The sequence below is a fragment of the Melospiza melodia genome, chromosome 8 (genome assembly GCF_035770615.1).
Source record: "Melospiza melodia melodia isolate bMelMel2 chromosome 8, bMelMel2.pri, whole genome shotgun sequence".
NCBI lineage: Eukaryota > Metazoa > Chordata > Aves > Passeriformes > Passerellidae > Melospiza > Melospiza melodia.
Window position 1 is genome coordinate 20,490,959 of NC_086201.1, and position 19,765 is coordinate 20,510,723.

Sequence of the window (19,765 nt, forward strand, 5' to 3'; positions counted from 1 at the left end):
CACAGACCAGACAGACCTTACTGGGACATCCCTTGCATGCATTTGATGGAGAATTTGAGCAAAAGTGTTTGACATCCAAACAAGCTGAAAGCTTAAACACACATGAGACAAAATTTTTTGTACTATGTGATGAGAGTATTGCTGACTGTTAATTTATTGGTAGGCTGATAGTAGAGAATATTTGAATATAAGTGTGGAGCTGAGCTTGCTGAGGCTTTGTATGTGGTGCTTGGCAGTCAGAGATACCTCAGTTTCATGTGTTGCTAGTTATGTCAAGAATAACTTCTGTAGTGCATGGCATTATTCCAGATTGTATCTCAGTTGAATGGATTATTCTTCAGTGCAAGGCTTTTCTAGGGAAGAGAATATCCAGGGTCCAGATTTGAAGGCTCCATTGCAGTTTTACAGTGCACCTGAGAAGATGGGTCAATTCCTTTTTTTTGCTCAAAGCCTGTAATGTGTTTGCTGTCTGTGCCAAAAGGCAGTCAGTGAATGTTTGCAAAGGGAATTTGTGGGTGTGGATTTAAAAAAAGTAACTGAAGAGAGACTGTGGCAGAGAATAAAATAACACATGACATATCACTGCTTTTTTTTTTTTTTTAACTTCAAATTAAGATCTGTAGTGTGCTAATAACTTCATGGCAGTGGTGACTAAAATTATTATTATCCTCATTGTACCTGCATTATAACCAGTTTTTAAAATGCCAGCACCTAAAGATTCTGTTACATTTTTACAGCAGTGATGATAGTAGTAGTAGGGGAGTGAGGTGTTGCAAAACAAGGCCGTTGAGCAGGGGTGAAGAAAAGACTTTCTGAAAGAGCAGAAACACTGTTCTTACTGTAAGAGTAACAGGAAGCTGTTAATGCAGTATAGCTCTCACTTCAGTTATAGAGAGCAAGTGATCAGAAATACAAGCCCACTTGTATTCTTTACTATCTGAGAACATTTGTTCCCATTGAGCTCAGTCTTGAAGGCACTGGTCCTGCTTTTCACTCCAATATGCTCTCCCTAATTGACTGTATTCTTATATGTACATAAAGTCCTCCAAATAATGTAAGCACAAAAATTTGGCATAGAAAGAATTTTATTAAAAACTGGATGTTAGTGTTCCAAAGGAGACTAGAGGATCTCCTGGGATTACTGAGTAGATGGGAGGAGTGGGTTGCCTCAGGCATAGCCCAGGGCCATTAATTACAGCTAGTCATTAGTTCTCCTGTAATGCCCAGTGCTGATGCCACTGTTCCTGTTATAACAAAGAAACAGGAAGCTGGCTGACCTGTGGATTTGATGAGTTATTTTATTCTTATAATGATTACTTATATTTTTAAATGCGTGTCACTGAAGTGTTCATCGGAGTTTCAGCTTGTAACCTTCATGTCTTTCCAGAGAGTTAATGTTTCGCTTGCTACTTGCAGGAAGCCTTCAAATAGCTCTTGAAAACACTATAGCCTTTATGAGGTATGCTCTCTATATATGCTCCGGGAAAGTAAAATTGATATAGATACTTTCTAAAGATAATCAGTATACCTGTTTTCATGTCTAGAGAAAATGAAAATTGAATATATGGTTCCCTTACTCTGTGGTTGCCATATAAGGCAAAGTGCAGTCTAAATTCTAAGGACCAAAACCTAAAGATCTAGTTTTTGAGTTGGTTTTGAAAAAAAAAAAAAGTCCTGAAATTTTATTGAGTTTATTTCATTTCCTGAAGAAATACTAATAAAGGACAGAATAGTTATAATTTAGAAGAATATAAACCAACTATATAATATAAACCAGTGTAAACTAACTTCCATCATATACTGTTTACATGCATGCTCATGTACTCAGCACTGAAAATGAAAGTATTCCTGGACTGATTGTAAAGTGCAGGAGGAAAAAGTTCAGGAGCAAGAGACAGCCCCCAGCACCCAGCTTAGCAGATCATGTGGGCACACATGACTCTAAGCAGCACAGAGTTTAGGTAGCAAACAGCAGCTGTGAGAATTTCCGGATTGCTAGACTTCGATGTCTGTTTAAATGATCTGAAAATGTTTTTCTCACGAAGAAAGTTATTCATCTGACCTTTTGCATAGAGTCCTTCTTTGTCAGGGATCCCAAAGTGTTTTACAGATGCAGAGATTTAGCACTGACATGCACATGTCAGAGGGAAAATTAACAGAGTGACTGCACCATGGTTGCGCAGGAGTTTGGTGGTGCAGAAATATGACTACTGATGGGCTTCACTGCTGCTTTCCCTGAAAGGCCATACAGCAGCACTACACAGCACCCCAGTCGGGAGCGTGAGATACTTTACTCAGCTGGAAATATAGGTGAGTTGGCAGCACTCATAGCCTGTGTGAGAACACTGCTAAATTACTTAGAGAAGAAGCAGCAGCTGAACTCTATAATTAGCACTTGTGGTGAAGACATGGATTTGTATTGCTGAAATATGAAATTCCAGCACTACATTGATTCCAAGAAACAAGATATAATGTTATTTGAGGGTTGATTAAGGATAAATAACGACTTCCTAAGGTGTGTTTGTTCTCATTATTTACCCAGCTGGACCTTGTTTACTTTATGAATTCAGTATTGATCACAGGAATGTTGAAGCATATTAAAGCAAGAGAGGATAGACTGTCTTTGGGTATACCAAAAGGTTTGAAGTTTGTGGAATGTATTTGTAGGAGAAATTGTACTTGAAGTTCCGTAACGACAGTGTGGTAGAAGATCAGTTTGTGGATTTTTCCCTCTACTTGTATGTTAAATCTCATTGACTCTTGTGCCTATTTCATACCCATAGTGGGAGTAGAGCCTAAACCCAGTGTTCTTTCTTCTTTTAAAAAGACTAGCTAGAATTCTTTTCCATTCAATTATGTTTGATAATTCTAAGATTTCAGAATGGGTGTTTTAAAAATGGTTTATGTTCTTCCTTTTCCTTCTCTGAATTTGCTGTTACAGTTTGACTTGTCACTGTGCAGGAGGAGATGTGGGAAGGAGGTAGTAGCCCTCTTTGCTGTGCCTATCTTTCCCCTTTCCTCTGGCTCAAAATAAGTCCTATACAGGTTTTTCAGAGAAAAAGAGGGGAGGGAGGGAGAGAGGGAGGGAGGAGGGGAAAGAGGAAGAGGAGAGGAGAGACAAAGTGAGAATGGAAGGAAACATTTGCTCTCTGGCGTCATTATGATGTCAACATGCATCCATCACCCATATGAAAAACCCTGTAATATAAATTAGACCATTTTAGTGCATAATGAGGATTTACTCTTCTATAGCTAGGACATCTAATAAAGTCTTAATTTCATTCTTCTCTGATCCAATAATTTTTAAATATGGAACATGTTAAGTGATAATTGATTCAGCAAACAAGTCCCTCAGAGATTTGTGTTTACCAGGTGAATCACAGGAACTGACTGATCTTCTGATCCTGTTGTTCAGTGATATTTTGGGTGAGGCTGTATCGAGTACCCCCCATTGACCAAAGCAGTCCTGCAGGCCCCTACAGAGAATTGTTCTCAGTGACAGTGCATGCACAGTATGAAGAATTCATGTGGAGTTAGGAGTTTATCTCTTTATCTCAGAAAGCTGGAAGTAGTTTCCTCTGTTAAGATTCTTTTTTCTTGACAGATCTCCTGTCTGTTAGCTTTAAATGTCTGTGGGGTCTGAAGTATTCCAGCCCTCTCTTACAAAGGTTATTCTATAGATAGGAGTGTCTGAAATGGAAAGTGTGGAGCTCTGTGAATACATAGCAGAGCTGTGTGTGTTGTACACAAATGAAGGTCTGAACTACCAGTACATACAGAGACAACTGGAAACCATTGGGTTAAACCCATCCAAAGATTGTAGTGACTTCCTGCTCCCTGGCTCAAATATTTCAGAGAGGTACAAGCAAATCTTACGTGCAGTTCTCAAAGAGACATCACAGCAGCTTGATAGTGACTTATTGCTATTTGAATTTATCTGGTTTGAGTTTCCTCTTTCTTTGAAAGGACTTAAACTTTTTTTAAACTTCCTTCCTGATGTTTGTCTTTTTTCCAGATTCCAAAATTAGATCAAGTCACATTTCCTCATGGAACTTCGACTTCAAGGCGGCATTGAGCTATTGCAGCCCCTAGTCTGAAGGTTCCTGCTCCAGTGGATGACCTGCACTGTCATGCACAATATCCAAAAACAATTGGACAATGGCAAACTTTAAAAGTTAATGCATGTCCTGCTTACTGTCCCATCCCCCTCAGCTTGTGCTTTCTGACACTTGCTTGATGTTGCTAAGTCCTTTTTGTTGAAAGTGCTGTTTAGTCCATGACTTTCCTGCTGCATTCTCATTTGACCTGTTAAGTGCTAAAGCAAAAAAAAGTTATTTTAAGAATTGGCTTGTCAAAGAGAACATATCTCCTCCCTTCAAAGACCTCTGAAGATTAATATTTGATTAAAATGTGACTGCAGCATTAAAATGGGTGCCCTGTGTCTTTTTACAAATGAATGGCTGGCAAACTTGTGTACTGTCTAGTTTTTAATTGGCAAATTATTCAGTTAGTGCTTCAGGGGGAGTTGCAGGGGAGGACAAGGAGGTAGATGATTTTTAGATACATTCATTACCACTTTTATCCTTAGAGATAGTCTGAAGATTACTAAATCCTTACATGCATCCACAGATTCAGTTTAAATTTCTTCTCTGGAAATAAATAAGAGGACATGCTCTAAATCATGGAATAAAACCCCAGGTCCTCACTTGGGCAGCTCCATATCAAAACCAGGAGGCTGGATTTGTGGTCATTCGGTGGTGGGAGCACCTGTGACCCATGCAGCCGCTGCACTGTTCTTTTTGCCTGCCTCTGTTTGTTTGCTGCATTCTTTTTAAATTCCAGTGAATGGCTGCTGATGAAATCTACTCTCAGATTTTGAGACCCAATGCCTGTCCAGTTTTAAACTCTGATGGATCAGAAAGACAACCTAATATTTAGATATTACTATATGCTCTAGAGGATGCTCTAGGACAGTCCATATGGAGAGGGAAAGTAATGGGTAGACTCAGTGTACAGTTACCTAGATACTGCAGCACTGTTAGGAGCACTTATCAGTCTGCTGCAGTAAATACCATGGAGGAGGGTATCAGGAAGTGGAAAGAGGCACAGCTTGGATCTGTTCAATTTATTTTGGAGTTTGAAAGTCTTGATAGTGCTTTTTAAAGAGAAGAGACTATTCCATTTGGTGTCTATGAGTTTGATATTGCTACCTTTGCCTCTGTAAGTAGTGTGATCCAATGTTACAGTTCATGACAATTAAGATAATTCTCAAGAGGGCTCCAGAAACACCCTTTGACTGAGTCTCTTAGGTCAGTGTGGGGCTCCTGTGAAGGTCTTTCACTAATTTTCTCGTCTCATTAGTTGTTTGCTGACTTTTTATTAGAAACAGAACAGCAGAAGATATTGTAAAATGAAAGAATAAAGACCGAAGGGCTGTCGTTATCTCCCAAGGACTCTCTTCCAAACTAGGAAGCTTGGTGAGATATCTGGGCAACCTCTTGTACCTGCATTCTCCCAGCCATGCAGCCAGGCAGAGCATTATGGGTGGCAACTGCAGTCACTGTTTGGTTGTTTGGTTTGGTTTTTTTTTAATGTGCTCCGTGATCTGAAAGACATACAGTTGGGCATGATTGATTATTCTGGATATTCATCTTCATACAGTTGGAGACAATGAGACATTGCATGAAAATTCAGGGCAGACAGCAGTCAACTGTCATTTGAGCTTTTCTTTCAGTGGAAAAATTATTTTTAATTAGAAGAAAGATCATGCAGATACGTCTTGAGTCACCTTCATGTTATATTTTGCTTTTCTGGCTGATGTTAATTAAATCAGTTCAGTGAGGTACTCCAAAATGCAGTATGGAGTAGAATGTATGGAGTATGTACCTACATATGCATCTTTGTTTCCTTTGAAAGGCTGCTAAAATTTTATTTCTGAGATGTAAAAACAACTTTATGTAACAGTGGAAAACAAAACCAAGTGCTGTGTTGCTTTTTAGAGGTTTGTAGTATGCTTTGGTTACTTTTATAAATGTCTAACTGGTCTACTGCGGGAAAGTGTAGATAGTTTCTCATGTTACAGGGCAGAGGCAAATTTTGTCTCAACACTTGCCATGTCCCTTTCTGGCTGTTCTTTCTTGATTGTGTGGCAGTTCCTAAAAGTCCCAAATCTGTTCACTGATCCCGGTTCATGGTAGGGCCCCCTTCCCAACCTCTGCAGACCTGGCCCAGAAGATGACATGTTGGGCACAGGAGTAGGAGCCAGTGGCTGGCAGGGCTCAGGCTGTTGTTGTGTGGAATGTTTTGTGTTGTGGCCGTGGGCTGCATGGGAAGGTGTGAAGGGCTTGGATGCAATTGGGATTTGTGCTGGTTCTTCAGAAATGGAATTCTAAGAAAAGAGGTCTAAACAGACTAACATTGTGTGTTGCCACTCAATATCATCACTGTCTGCTACAAAGTTGTAAAGCTGGGAATACAGGTAATTAGGTGCGATGAGTATTGACTACAGGAGGGAGGAAAAAGGATCTAAGAGGGTGGCATTGAATAACTACATCCATTACTGACTTGAACTCCTTGAGAAGTACATTAGATAGAGTTGTACCTAATGAAAGCTTAGCATGTGAGATGTTTGTTGAAGTAGGAATTGCAATGTTAGAGAGAAAAAAAAAAACATTTAAAAATGTTTTGTTAAAACTTTTATTCTTAATTTCAAGGTTAGAAAAAGGTGAAGCTGCAATGACTTCTATAGCTAACATGAAAGTCTCAGTGGGTTCATTCCTCTACTCTCTCAGGACTTCCTGATTTTAAGTAGTAGCTTTGGCTTTACTAATAATTGGGGATTTCTGTCACATCTTAAAAGGACACAGAAAGGAGGGACTTGGTTTTTCAGTGATTTTCAAGATAGATTTTGGAAAACACATCACAAAAGTGTTTTGGCCAGCTCTTACTGTTGCATAGCAATGCCCCTTGGGCTGGTTGTTGTTGCTTTGTAGGGCTGGTTCTCCTGGAAATTTATAGAGTTGATCATATGGCCTGGTAATGAGACCTATGCAATAGTACCTCTTTAACATTAACAATTGGTGATCAGTATCAGCTGTATGTATCACGTACCCTTGTAATTTTAATTGTAGTGGAACAATAGCAATAGCTCAGTAAGAATGTATTAAAAAAAATGCACATGGCAGATTAAATTATTGGTCTGACCAAAGTGTTACTGGTTACTACTCCGGGTATGCTGTGCTGGATTTGGGCAAAATGGAGGCCTGTGATGAATATACAGTCCCTATGATGCTCCTGGACAAGAAATTTTTTAGTTACAATGCAATTGTAATTGAAATTCCTCTCAGTCTTTCTTTGGTGGTTTCCCATATAGCCAGGAGAGCCTTGTCTGCTCTAGTTACTTTTGCAGCCAAGTTTCTGTTTTTGTGCCAGCTTGCTCACCCTTAGCCATACTCCTGTTCTTGGGAGACAGTGCTGGCTTGCCAGACTGGAGTTGCCCTGAATATCCCAGCATAATGGTTGAAGTTATGGCTGCTGTTTCAGAAGCTGCCACTGACATTAAACAAAACAGAACTGGCCCAGCACTTACTACTTTGGAAAAGCCATCCTCTTTGGAAAAAGCATTTTAACTCTGAATAAAACATTGGGTTGGCTTTTAGCTCTTGAATAGCACTTTATTCCACTTGAATAAATATCAGTACCGACAAATCACCACATCGTGCCTGACCTTATATAAGTGCATGGCAACATTCCAAGTTAATTTTGGCTATTATTTCCGCAAACATGTTGGACAGGCTTTTGTAGGTATTTGATTCCTTTTTAGGCAGTGCTTTAGCAGATGGGCTGTAAAAGAATCTGACAATTATCAAGGCTCTGTGGACTGATTAGTTCTGGATTCAGACACTGACATTATCTCAGATACTTCCTCCCCAGGCTCCTCCTGAAGGCTTTGCATCTTTAAGGAGCATGTGACAGATGAGTGTTAACAAATGACTGAAGAGCTAGAATTTTATGAAAAGGTTTTGAAAGCAACATTGCTTTATTAACAGGAAAAGTTCAAGCAATTAAAAATCACTGGAAGACAAATACCTTCTGATCTTACTTTTGTTCTTCACAGTCCATGAGGAAGGACTGTCTACCAGTGTGTAATCAGGGAAACAAGTTTTCTTCTTGCCTCACTGGGCCCATGTTTGACCAGTCTGCTTTCTGTTTGGACAACTGAGTGAAATACCTTGGACAAGTAAATGAAGCTTCTAATGCTACTGTAAGATCACTCCTGGCACTGTCCCAGTTGTCCTTGCCATGTCATTGCAAAGGTGAACTTCACCATCATGGTTCTACTTTTTAGGATTGTGTTGAAATAGGAGGTCATCCTCGTTTAATCATCCTCTTATTGGAGTTGGAGTACTATTAAAGATAGATCCTAACCTCACATGGTAGCCCCAAGTTGTCATATGCTTCTAGTGGGATTCTTAAGAGGCACAGCACTTAGGTAGCTGTTTCTGAATGCTTAATATCTCTAAATTATGTTCCTGGGTTCACTGAACATCATTGGTGTGTAGTTTCTGCAGTGTCTAAGTTATTGCTCTAAATGCAGCATGGTTAAGTCATTCTGGTGCTTTGGGAAATTTTGTACCTTCAGCTCACTTGCTAGTTAAATAGGGAAGGTTATTTTGTTGCAGATGCTTTGTGTAGGCTATCGCCCAAAATATTAACGTGTGGAAGAATAGACTCCTGCCATATTTATTTTGACATTTTTTATTTAATGTAGGGAAAAACAGATTGAGATTGGTATTAGTGTTTGACAAAATGCCCTCTCTCGGTGCTCTGTTGCTATACAGCAGTCAAATCCTACATACTTTACTATGGTCTCCCAGGAAGTCTACTAACCTTTCATATAATATTTAATAGGTGTTATAGCCAGTGCTGCTGAGTTGTTTTCTATACAGGAAGATTCTCAGCTATTTTTTTCTGCTGCCTTTGTAAGACTTGCACTAGTTCTTTCTACAGTGCCAGATGTTGTACATAAAGTAGGAAATTATATACTCTTCTCTTGCTTATTGAGCAGAGAAAAGAATCTACTTTTAAGACCTAGCAGGGAGAGGTTGCTAGAAATGCCAAGTTTAAAGAGAGAGATCAAGTATAGGAGATGAGAAGGCAAGACAAAACTCACTTGAATGTGAAAATGAATGCAAAATCTCAACGGAAACACTTTTGATGTGCTGACATTAAAGGGATTGTACTGAATATATAATCATTGTGGATATATGCAGGGGGTTTTGTATTGTACAATAATCAAATGAGTGGTTCTTTGTACACTGATGGAGTTCTCAGGAGAGCTCTAATGGTCTAGATTTAAAGAGATACCAGCCCAATTATGGACAGTGGTATTTGTTCCTGAAGGAATGCAATGTCAGAATAATACTACGTGTATGTGATCCTTAATCTGTGTATCTTGAAGAGTTTTACAAATACTAAACACTTAATTCTCTAGTATTCTGCTGGGCTGGGTTCACAAGTGTGGTGATGCACTAAATACAGTGATTAAGTTGAAGAGCCCCTAGTGGATAACCCTAGGGCCCACCTGGCCATGCCTGGACTAGAGGTTCCTTTTATTTGCCCTACAGTTCTTTTCCTGTCAGGTACTGAGGAGCAGTTGTTTGGCCACTGTACTGCTTAATAGCCAAGTGTCTTGTGCTGCTGTTCCAGTGTCTGCACACTGAACTCTGCCACCTGTCCATGCAGGAAGAGAGTATGGCCTGGGATGTGTGGCCAGGGGCCACCACAAAACTGGCTCTAGATGCCATAGCTACAGAGGTTTGACCATTCTACTGCAAAGCATGAGAAGAGAACAGTAAAGGAAGACATCAATCATACTAATTCTCATTAGTAAGCAAAGCCTAACATGTGACACAGAGAATTATAGTTTTAAGGGGATAAATCTTTTATCTTTAAGAAGTTTCTAAAAGATACTGATAAATTCAGAGTTGATTTGGGTCAAGCTCTTAGTAGCATTTTCTGCTATAGACAGAACCACTTTAGGAGTTCTTTGTATGCATGTGTGTCACTGTTCTTTTTACTGTTTAGGGGCTATAGTAAGAGAGCTAGATAAAACAGCTCTGTGAAAGTTAGAGAAAAGGCAATCAAATTGTCTGCTGGGACTGCTGCTCCAACAAAGAGTGTCAGTTGGGTACAAAGTCTTGTCACTTCTGGCTTTCATCTTCTGGTAGCTTGAAACAGCTTTACTGGCCACCATCATCCTTCTGCTACTAGTATACACTCTGAAAACATCTCCTGAATTACATCTCTATTGCTGTAGCTAACCTGATATATGAGCATTATTTTACTGTGTATTTATCTAGTACTGCTGTTTGCTTTGTGTAAATATTATTCCTTGTAATACATCATTTCCAATTGGTTCAGAACAAGAACTGCCAGGGCTCATGAGAAGCAGGTGTTGGGGCCTCCCCAGCACTGCCTGATGTGTTTAATAATGTTTTTTCATCCTTTAAATAAACAAATGAAACATGCTTCCATAAAGTATGAGCAGGAAATACAAATATATATAAGAAGTGAACAGTTGAAAACAGTGGACTAGAATGATGTTTTACTTCCAAAATTGATAATCTATTACTGTGTGCCCTGATTTAATGAAATCTGTCCATCTGGTGGTTAGGTTGAGATTTCAATATGCTAATGAAATTATTTTTAGCCACGTGCAAGGGGAAACCCAGAAGAAATGGCTGTTTGCTCCATTGGAATGGAAATATAAAAGTTCAGAAAATTATATCAGTTCCTAGTAAGTTGTCTATTGAATAGATAACTTTTAAAACCAAATGTAAGTTTTAGAATACACTTGTAAAAGCCAGATCTTTCAGAATGACAACCTAAATGGCACAGATTTTTCACTCAGAACATCTTTTAGTAGATTGACAGAAGTTGTCTTAGTGCGAGAATCAGCTTTACTCATTGCCCCTCTGATGGGGAATATGCTTCCTAAATTTCCTTGGAGAACTGCTGCGTTGTTACACTGATAGTATGTGGCTAACTTTAAAGATCTGTTAGTGAGTCTTCAGCAACCCCTTTGCTCTTTCTCTTCTAGGTGATTGTTTGCAGTCTTCCATCCTCATCATCATCATAATCATCATTTGTGTAGTCCTATGTAAGCTTAACAGCTGTGTCTCTGAATCTGATTATATCTAGTTAAAACTCTGTCTGGGACAGGGTTGGCTCTGTTTTTTTTATTAGTTGCATCCCTTTGTGGTGGTACAGCTTCAGTGCAAGAGTGTAATAAATAGATGGGAAAGAGTTTCCTAAGGCATTTTTGTTTCAGCCTTTGGAGGTCTGTCCTACAGTGAATGCCAAAGCTGTGAACTTCTTGTTCTCAGTTAGCTCATGCTCTGATGTAATCATACTTGCTTTATGTGAAGAAAAATCTCTGGTGAAACATTCTCATCTTGAGTTTAGTTAAATTGTGCCATTCTGCATCTTTTGTGCGGTGTCACTTGCCTGCTTCCATCCTGCCCCTAGCTGCACTCTTGACATTTCTATCTGGGAGGAGGGAGACAGGATCTGACCTTTTATTTTGTGTGTAGAACTTAGCAAAGCTGGACCCCCAGTTAAGCTGATTTCAGGACTCTATTTGACAAAGAAGGAGACTGATGTAATGTTATTCTCTGTATACTCTCTTTTTCTGGAAAGATTATTATTCGGTTCAGTTCTGTAGTTTACCCTTCATTATCTTGTGTCTCCATTTTTCTCATGTTCCTCTTGTTTCATTTCTCTCTTTTAGTCATGTATTCAGCCTTAAAATCTCCTTAGTATTTTTTTCACTTAAGAAATTCTACAGTGCATCTTCATTACTGAGTCCCACTGCATATCTCAAATGCTGCTCTAATCTTGACGATGAATAACATGGCAGATTGTAGGTAGTTAGGATAAAAACTGATAATGGGGAATGAAAATCAAGTTTACCATTTTTTTGTGGTTATATATTGTACTGTGAGGGAAACACCCCATCAGAAAATGAAATAAATAAAAACCAAAATCAGGTAATAGAAATATTTAATAAAATATTTAAATACTTTTATTTACTTAATGCTTACAATACTTAAATATTTAATAAAATATTTACAATGCTTTTTAATACAAAATTTCTCCCCACACAGAAGTGTCAGATAGTAAAACTAGGCTATATACTTGATGTCCAACTCAATTGGAAAAAATCCAGAATTTGAGTAATTTTTAAATGGTGACTAGAAGAATTTGGATTTTTTTTTTTTACACAACTGAATTAATCTGTGAGAATGTTTCATCATTTCTTTAACCAAGTCACTCTTCAGAATCACAGAGCAGTTTGGATTCTGCCTAGTGTTTACTGTTTTAATCCTTTAAAACTCACATATTATATTTTCTTCTAATTTTTCTTTATAATTTACATCCCAGAGCGACATAATGAAAAATATTGCAAACATTTAGCATGCCTCATTATGGAAAATAGAGTAAAAAATAGCAAAAGCTTGTGATTGGAGAATTGGCACAGACTTGTTGATTTGTGTGCTTTTCATCTCAATCTGCATAATCTTTAAACCTAAACTATCTCAACACCAGCCAAATTTAAGGAGCCAGGCTTCTGCCTGTCATGGAATTGTATACCTGTTTCTAAGACGTCAACAGATAGGACCAGAACACACAGTCTTAAGCTGTACCAGGGGATGTTTAGGTTGGACATTAAGAAGAAATTCTTCACAAAAAAGGCTACTGAGCACTGGAACAGGCTGCACAGAGAAGTGATGGAGTCACTGTCCCTAGAGGTATTTAGGAAAGATTTGGTGTAGTGCTCAGTGCCATGGCCTGGTTGACGATGTGGTGTTGGGTCATAGGTTGGGCTTGAGGATCTCAAAGTTCTTTTCCAACCTAGTTGTTTCTGTCACTCTGTGAATTGCTTTTCAGTGGAAAAAAGAGAGGAGGGAATTTTTTTATTACACATATCTATAAGCTGCATCCCATTCTCTCTTTTTTTATCCTTTTTTTCATAGTGTGCCCTCTTCCTTGAAGTAGTCTTTTCGATCCTTGTGACAACTCCAGTTGGTTGAAGGAGTCTATTTAGGCTATATATTGCACTCTCCTCCTGCACTCTGCCCATTTTCACTCCTTTCCTTCTTATTTCTTGTTACTTTTTCTTTCCTCTCTAATATTAAACTTCCAGTGGGACTTTCTTACTTCTTTCCCATTCTTGTGTGCTTCCATTCCTCACTGTCCCCTCCTGTCATGAGGTTTGAAAATGTTTCTAGGGCTAAGCTGAAGGGGAATACTGTTACTTTACTTTTTGCCTAAGGAAAGAGTTATACAACAAACAGTCACAGCAGGACTCCAGGTCAGAGCTGCAGCACTGACAGCAAAATAAATTGTCTGTCACTTGAGGAAATCACTTGCACTGATGTCAGTCTGTAGGAAAAACCTGAAAAAATGCCCCATCTGAATAAGGCTGTTGCATTGCAGTTTGGTAATGCAGTTTACTTAATCCTTATGTTATGGCACAGCTGAATCACTGTTACCAATGTTTGCACTTCAGTTTGATAAAAATCAGTCATTCCCATTTAATACATTTTGAAATCTTCAGAAGAGATGCTGTTGTACAAAAAGAGATTAGGCTGTGAAGAGGTCTTCTGTAGGGAACTTCAGACCTGAGAGCCATGACATGTTGGACTGTAAATGTGGATGTAAAACAGTGTAACTAAACACTGTATTACAAAATAGCTGAAAAATGATTGTGAATTCCTGCATATATTATAATACAGTGTGCATGAAGGGGATTCCAGATTTGAGGAGTAGTTTGGCCTTTGAGAGATTATGCTGACAAGGTAATTGCAGTGGTGCCTTTGCAAGGACTGCTGGGTGAATTGGAGGCCCATGTATTTTGGGTTCCTGTTAGGTGATACCAGTGTGATAGTGAGTGATTTTCTGTCAGAATACATGCTTTTCACTGGAAGAAATCACCTGTGTTCAATCATACTTCCTGAAATATAATTGTTACTTTGTCTTTACAGTTTTCCCTCTTATTTTGTATTTTACTTGCTTTGATTTCTCTGCAGTGCCTCCTGAGTGAGCTGTACAAACTGCTTTTAAAGCAGCTCACACTGTAATCAAAATAATATTTAAAAAGCTTTGAAGAAAGATTAATCTTATAAGGGAAATTGTTTGTTTACTTTTTTACACTTATTAAATATCCTCGTTATTGTTATGCACAATTGAATAGAAACAGTCAGTTTGGAGAATTATCCATGAAAAGGAAGCCTTTGATGTTAGATGAGTATTGGAGGTTGATGTGTGCTTATTTCTGTGAGAAGCAAAAGGAGTGTTAGATTGACCCCACTGAACTACTTTAGAGGTTTATATTGATTGCAGAGGAATTAATATTTAACCCAGAGTTTCCTTCCAGATGGAAAAAATTCCTTCCAGAAAAATTTCTAGATGAACATATGTCTGTGTTCAGAGGTTATAAATGTGAAAAGCAGAGTTACAGATCAGGTCACCAGCTTTTTCTTTGTTTCGAATCTCCTTTTAAAAATATTTGTAATGGGAGGGAAGAAAAGAAACTGTTTATAACCATGAAGAAAGCCACTGCTGTGCACAGTGTCATCATAAGGCCACTGTGTCATTTCAGTTGCACTTAAAACCTATTTTTAAGACTTAGCTACTGCAGAGACCTTGTAGTGAACTTAGAGAATTTTACTACAGAGGAGTGTGACTTCAGCCCACTGTCAGAGCACAGCCTGTATTGGGAGGTTTCCAGTTTTTCTCTATCTCAGAAGCACACACCTAGTTTCTCATGAATTTTTTCAGATGAAGTCTGTTTCATTACATTCATGCCAAGATATGTAGGTCATATGTATCGGGCCTTCTGTGCTTTCAAGGTGGCAGTCTCAGGGTGAAACAGCAACTTGGTTTAGAGGTTCTTGCTGACTTCCAGCTTGCTAAATACACACAATCCTTGCTTTTCCAGTGTGATAGTTGGCTAAGATATGTTATCAGAAGATATCAGAATATGCTTATGTTGCCACAATTACAGAATTTACCATTCTGTCAAAGCACTTTCCACATATCTCTCTTTGAGATATGACTTTTTGTCTCAGCTGAGGCTCTGCTCCAGAAAACTGCTGAAGATCAGTCAGGGGTGCACACAATATAGAGGAAAAACTGCAGGAGGCAGCCTGTAGCTGCCCACGTGAGGAACTGAACAAAGCCAGCATCATCCTGTATTTCTGAGTCTCCTGTTACCTGTCTGGCAAACTGAGATCATCTGAAAGAACACATCTTTGTTTCTTTTCTCATTATAATAGTGTATGTGAAAATAAGAGGTGTGGCTGTCTGAAGGTAAAAGGAATTATTTTGTACCTGGAATATTAGGAAATTGTTCTTCCTCTTGTGCTTGACCAAGAGATGATTCTAGACTTGGCTTCATCTAAGTCCTGTTAATGTAAGTTTCAACGTTGGCCGTAGTGGTAAGAAAAATTATGTTAAAACAGCACATTTTTCTGAGTTGTTGTGCTCTTCGTTCTTGAGATGTATCTGCTGGCTTTGCTAATAAAGATGCAGGTTTACAATTCTTAGTGTTGCAGAACAGTTTGAAGAGGAATGAGGTTCTGTTCTGTCACTGTGTTGTTCAGCTGATTCCAGCTTAGGTGTGATTTGATGCTTCTCTCCTATATGTGATAATGGAAGAGGAAGAAAGGAGAGCAGATCTTTATTTTATGAACTTATATTAAATTTGAAGTACTGTTGGTGACATAATCATTTGATTTTAAAGATATCACAGTGAAAAAATAAATATGGAAATGTATAAAGCTTTTTCAGCCCCTTTCAAAAACTTGAACGTGATGTTAAAGACAGTTAAGTATTTTCTCCTGTGAATATATTATCTACTTTATGTTTACACAGTTGAAGTAAAATAAAACACATAAATCAGATGGACTCTTTGTTCTTAATTTGGTTTTTTTGTCCTCTTCTAAGTGTATGCAATCTTTCCCACCCCTCCCAGCCAAGTCCTGTCACCACCCAAGTGCATTTCCTGAGTGGATTTCTCTAGGAGACAGAATTGGAGAGCTGTACGATGGCATTTCTATATTTAAATTAGATGGAACAGAATAGGCTGTATAATTTGCTTATTCAGTGCTCATACTCTAATTTCCTTGGATGAGATTTTTTGTGGTGCAATCTTATCTTTGGCTTTCTATCTGGTAGCCAAGTCTGCTATTTGGCATGATTTCAGAGAGTTGGGTGCATTTTCCTTCTTGACGAAATATCAAGGGGATGCTGTGATAAAGCAAATACTGCACACAGAGCTTTTCAAGCATGATAAATTGATTTAGGTGAAAATGTGACAGGAAAATACATGTCTCCAAAATAAAGAAATGGTGTAAAATAAAGTGTAGTTGATTAGAGCTATGCAGAAACATTGTGAAGATGGTAAATAGGTAAATAAGTGGAAAAGATGCAGATTCATCTGCTGTTACATAAACTGTACCTATTCTGGGATCAGGACTCAGCAGTTTTGGTACAGGCATTTCCTGTAGTTATTTTAGCTGGACATGACCAAGTAGTGCTTCACTTCTGCTATTTCAGACCTTGTCTATCACATTTTAATGACTTGATAGAGTGACGTATACAAAACAATCTGTTTCTGTTCAGTAAGTTGTGGTGAGATCTTCACATGGCTTATTTTCTATTTTTCCATGAAATAAAATACATTTTTCCTATTGTAGCATTGTATTTTCCTAATAAGTCTTAATAATTTCCTTCAGAAATACTTCAGTTCTGTTCTCTTACCGGTGCTGTTGATGACAGCAAATGTTTATATTCTGTTAATGACAAAGGCAGACATTTAGCAATAGTCAGGATACTTGGTGTTCTAGAGTAAAGCACCAGCTTCAAACAATGATTTTTTTATCTAGTATTAAACAGCCATAGGTTAGGTCCTTTGTGTGATAGCCAGTTAAGTGGCATTGACCTGAAATGAATGGAAATTTTCTGATTGAGCTTGCTTAGAGGAAATATGCTTGGTAATTTGTAAACATACGAAGAAGACAGTATCTGAAGTCAGAATTAGGCTGAGTCTGTTGGGGAACTCAGCGCATACTTTTGGGCAAAAGCAAGGGTGCTGTTTGTTTTCCCCTTTGTAACAAGATTGGGATCAAAAACAACTATCAGTGTGATAATCAGTCTAGGGTGATTTTTTTGGGTGAAAATCTCTAGGAACACGAGGCACTTTTTGTTGGATGACACAAACAGCAGGCAGATAACCTGAGATTTTACCCATCAGTTCAGTGAAGACCAGAGTATGAACTCTAAGGGCAAAAGTCTGGATTTTGCAATCTCCATTTGAATTGATGAGTTAAAAGAAGGCCCAACAATCTTCATGGGCTCTTTCTGTCAGGGGCTTCTCTCCTCATTGTTCTGGAGAAAAGAGGAGAATCAGTGCACCACAGGAGTGGCACGCCCTTGTGAGTAATGCTCATGAGGGACGTGCTTCACTGCCAGCATAGAGGAAGTACTGAGAGCATCAGTGATCAATTATTTATTGTCAAAAGAAAACAGAAGCTGGCTCACATTGTCAAGCTACAGCATATATTCCCCAAGAGAAACCATTGCAGAAGTATTGACAGCTAGTACAGGAGTTTTGCAGACCTCAGGCAATAGTCAAAATAAGAGCATCTGATGAAATAATTACACATCTGATGAAATAATTACACAATTTTGAAAAATGCATGGAAAGGTCACCTTGATGTTTGGCTTAGGACTTCTGTATCTGAAATTAATTATTTTGTGTTACTCCCAAGTTTGCAAGTTAGGCAGGCTTTGCTTTGTCACCTTCTCTGTTCAAAGTTAGGGGTAGGTGGAAAAGGAGGCAGTAGAAATGGTAAAAAATGACACTGTGATTGAGATTGTGACTAGAGGAGAAAGAAGGAAAAAATAAGATCATGTATTGAACCAAGCACCTTTTGAGGGCTACAAAACTGTCCCCAGTACAAGAAACTTAATTCCTAGTATCTGGCCACAGATTCCTTGGATCTGTAGATTGACCATGGTGTGGGGAAGCATCAGAAGCCCGAGTTCCTAGTGCTACAGACCATCACTGCCTGGGTCCTTACTGCACAGCCCTTATTGGCCAACTGCAGAACTGCTGCCCTTGGGGAGTATTTGCTGTAGAACCTGTGTTGAAATCTTTATACCCAGGGGCTCTTCCCTTCATCAGTCCTGTGTCTTTCCTGTTAGAGTGCCTGGGGTTTTGCTACACAGTGAACATGGATAACAAAGGCTCATCTATATTCTTTGCATGTACCTGGCTTATTCTGGAATGTTTGTAAACAGGTATTAGCTCTTCACTATTAGCAGCAGAAGAGAAAAAACTAACCACAAAGACTAAAGACATATTTTATATATCTTATGTATGCTAGAAGTGTTTTTCAGGAATTTAGAGATAGCTTGCATCACAATTATAGTAATTGCCTTTCTAAACGTTAGCGTATAAAAATATACCTAATTACGTTCGCTGGGTTGAAGAAAACCTATTGTACTCCTGAAAGCCTACGAGACAAACTGCAGCTAACTACAAATAAAGCCTTAATTTGAGCATGCAAAGAAACACACTGAGAAACCTGACAGCGAGTGGCCTCAGAAGCCATTCCCTCACAGCACTTTCCCAGCAGGGCAAGTGGGTGATTCTGTTTCTTCCTTTTCTTCTCTCCCCAACTGTTTCTTGTCACCAGTCTTCTTTGCTTTAGGCCATAGCAGTGGCTGAAAAGGTCAAAATGTATTAATTTTCACCACTGCATGGGTATGAGGCAGTCAGCAACTGGAAAAAAAATACTGTCTTTATTACTCATGCTGTCAGATTAGATGTAGGAGTTGTCTGTTATTTCTGCTGTTGCATGATAGAGTTTAGAAATTGGTAGAAATCTGAAGACAGAGTGAATAGGTCATTGAATGTAGCTTTAAAAACTACTGTCATGTCGGATTTACAAAACTTGAAGACTTCTGGTAATAAACAAGCGTATGATGATTTGATAAGTGTTCCTGTCTTTCATAAGGAAAGCCTTTCCAGACTTCATACTACCTGTGGAAGATATTTTCAAAAGCCTTTTGTAAATATCTTGTCTGTTAATCTTCAGGATGATTTTAAATGCCACCTATGAATATAATTTTATTTACTGAATTTTGCTTTCATTTACAGACAATATAGTAACAAGATAGGTCTCATTATCTCAGCTTTCACTGATCTCATGCCTGGAACTTTATTATTCCATCTGATACTGGCAAATCTTTATGCAATTACTTAGGTCTGTCTTTGCATGCTTAGGTTTCCCAGCAAACAGTGTTTCCCTGACTTCTCGAAATAAGTTTCCCTTGACATTTAATTTGGCTGATGTGGTGACACAAGTTTAGGCATAAATTATACCTTTTATGTCAGCCCACACCCACTGAGATATCCTCATGAGAGACTATGTGTAGGCAGTTGAATCAGCCTTCCCTCCAGAGATACCCAGATATAGAAGAAAGTTTCGTTTTTGCGGAGGTGCCCTGGAGGAGTATGAACAACTGAGCTTTCTGAGGGCATGCCTTGAATTATTTCTTCTTCTGCTAATGCTGCTTGAGCTCCTTCACAGGCAGCACTGCTCACAGGGTTTGCTGTATCAGACTCATAAGTGGACTGGTGCCAGGGCAGGGTGGGACCCTCAGGCAGGAGGTGACAGAGGGGACATCCTTG

At 38.7% G+C, this 19,765-nt stretch overlaps 1 protein-coding gene and 1 long non-coding RNA gene across 5 annotated transcripts in view; both read left to right on the forward strand.

Annotated features, from left to right (window-relative positions):
- The window catches only part of RAPGEF4 (Rap guanine nucleotide exchange factor 4), a 142,354-nt gene that overhangs the window by 43,036 nt on the left and 79,553 nt on the right, over positions 1–19,765 (forward strand). The window lies entirely within an intron of this gene.
- On the forward strand, positions 2,019–4,428 carry LOC134421344 (uncharacterized). Its single transcript, XR_010028574.1, has 2 exons — positions 2,019–2,310; positions 4,016–4,428. It is a non-coding gene; the product is annotated as an uncharacterized LOC134421344 (long non-coding RNA).